The sequence below is a fragment of the Arachis duranensis genome, chromosome 10 (genome assembly GCF_000817695.3).
Source record: "Arachis duranensis cultivar V14167 chromosome 10, aradu.V14167.gnm2.J7QH, whole genome shotgun sequence".
NCBI classification, from domain to species: Eukaryota; Viridiplantae; Streptophyta; class Magnoliopsida; order Fabales; family Fabaceae; genus Arachis; species Arachis duranensis.
In genome coordinates, this window is record NC_029781.3 from 101,804,973 (window position 1) to 101,808,040 (window position 3,068).

A 3,068-nucleotide genomic window follows, 5' to 3' on the forward strand; every position below is an offset into this window, starting at 1 on the left:
TTAGCATCAATTTTATTTTATAAATTATTTTTATAAGTATTTATTGGGTTTGAGAATAATATCTTAGTAAACTCGTTATATCAAATTTAAATAAATTTTTGGAATTTTGCTAGGGAGCCAATGTAATAAGTATACAATGGGTATAATAGATTGATTTTTTAGTTCAATAAAAAGAAGTAATCATCCATATCATATAAATTCGAATATTTAGTATAAAATACTAATAATTTATCAAACACAATACATTCATATTATCTAGAATAACTATTTAGATATCAGAAATAATAAATATCTGATATCCTACTGAATTGTTTTAAATAAACGTCCAATATTTTAATTTTAATTTAAAATTAATTTCATTGTATATATTGTACGGAACATGTATTGCTCCATATACTTTCTCAAATTTTTGTTCATACGTTTGGGCCTTGTATCATGCATCTGGTCATTTTTTCCTAGAAAGAAACCAATATTCATCAATGTAAACACCAATCCAATAATTGACGAAGACCCAGAACCAAGTATTATATATGAGAAAAACAAAATTATTAGGAAAAAAGTGAAAAACGCGTCAACGTGATGAACACAAGTAACCGACACATACATCGGGATCATATCTTGAATTCTTGATAAGGGAAGTCATCAAAATTTTGGAGACAAGCAAAACATGCATATGATTTTTGACATGAACTGATGAGTTAGCACCTAGCTTGTACCAAACAAGTTTCATTTATTCTAGTTAATTAGTTGATTGGTTTGGTTAAGTGTTAAACCGAGCGAGTAATTGATCAAATCAACGTGATAAAAATTCGCTAAAAATTGGTTGGTTCGCATGATGTTGCTCCTTTGACTCAATCCGAGTCGTTGACCTCAAGGCAATGACAAGGCAAGAAATGAAGCTAAGCAAATTGACGACTGACACGTGTCAAATAAAGATGCCATGGAGGGAATACTGTAACAGAAGCTCTGGAGAAAAAATACAGGGGCATGTGAAGCAAAACAAAGGCTAAAAAGAATTTGAGCATCATTGTAATCAAACTACTAAGTTATCTCAACAAATGGCAAGTGTTTAACTGCATGGATAATCTTGATAATTTGTGTGCATATCTAAGTTTGATTATGAAGTCGTATAAATAGTAGAGAATTAAGAAATGATAGCGACTTAAATAAAGATTGTTAAAATATATTTTTTTAAAAATATTTTTAATAATTAAAATTTAACACATATAATTAATTAAATTGTATTAATTTTTATTAAAATTAGGTCAAATAAATTAATTTGACCGAAAAAATAATAAATTAAATTTTGAATTGATCTAAATTAATATTATTTTTTATAGAAAATGATTGTAATATTTTTATTATAGAAAATGATTAAAATATTTTTATTATATATATTAATTTTAAAAATTTTAAATTTTAGCTCATTTTTTCTCAGTCTCGTGAGGTTAAAATTTAGAGTTTTTTAAAATTAATATACATACATATATATAATAGAGGTATTTTAATTATTTTTTATAATATGGATATTGTAATTTTTTTTATAAAAAAATATTAATTTAGATCAGTTCAAAATTAATTTATTAATTTTTTGGCTAAAAATTTATTTGTCTTGTCTAATTTTAATAAAAATAATACAATTTAAGCGATTATATGTGTTAAATTTTAATTATTTAAAAATATCTTTAAAAAAAGACTTTTTGACATCTTTATCTGAGTGACTTTCTTAAGAAATTCACTGTTTTTAGGAATTTAAATTTTTTTCTTCCTTCACTTTTTGGTTTAATTATTTACATAATTTCATTCAATTTTTAATTAAATTTTTATAATTTTTTAAATTGATTCTTATATCATGTAACTTTTTTTTTAATTTAGTTTCTATCGACGTTAAACATCTAAAAAATGTTAATAAATTATAATTTTATTTATCTATCCATACTTTTTATTATAATATTCATATAAATTAAAATTCCTCCCATTCTCTTTTTTTTTCTTTTCCTTATCTTTTTTATTCTTGCAAGATCTTTTCTATTTTTTTTATTATCATGTCGATTATATGAAAGTCACAAAAATACTGAAATTAAATGAACCTAAAACCCTTATATGCTTATTTAGTCACAGATAATAAAGTCACAAAATAATCAATTTAATCTAAAATTTTTTATCAAATCATTTCAGTATTCAAAAAAATTAAACTTTCTTTTTTTAACTAAAACAGTAATATATTTTTATTTGTATAATTTTTTTTAAAAAAAATCGAAACTAAAATCAATTATACACAAGATAATGATACTGTTACGGTGGGTAACTGGAGATTAATAGAATAGATGACGTTGGTTGGCCCAATTGTCTGCAGAGGGTGGCTTTCGAGTAAGTTCGTTCGCTGGAGCCTCCTTCCGACTTGTGTACGTGAATAAATGGGGGGTGGTACCTGCAAAGACACTCCGATGCCTAAGTTAGCAAGGGTGTTAGCAGGTCTAGAGAGTATTGGGCTTAGAGATACCTGAGGGGTGTCAGTGTATTTATAGTGGTGAGCCAATAACCACCGTTGGAGTAGTGCCATATCTTTAGGGTGTTAACCGTCCCATTATCTTAGGGAGGTTAAGATATGGCTTGATGAAGCGGTTAGAGAGATTTTAGGGGCGGTTACTCATTTGAATGAGTGTTTATCTGCCAGCTAATCTCGTGCCCGACTTCTTTAGAGCAGGTCGTGGTCAACACCGACTTCTTATATGAAGGCCGGTGCTTAGCTAGGCTTAATTCTTCGGATCAGGCCTTTTATTTGGGCCTGGGCCTTATCATTGGGCCAGGGTATGAACAGTGCCCCTACTTGAGCCCAAAGTCTCATTAGAGTTTGGGTTCAAGTATCTAACTCGGGTTCGTAGCCGACTTGTGTGGAGGAAGCGTGGGTCTTATAAACCGACGTGATTTTTGCGACCCTTCGCTTCTGACAGTTACGTCAATTCAAACGTCGTGTCCGTTGGGGAAGCATTGAGGGCTTTGGTAACGGTGCAATCTCATTAATGACTGCTCCGCTTTTACCATTATGCCCCTTAGCATGTTTATAA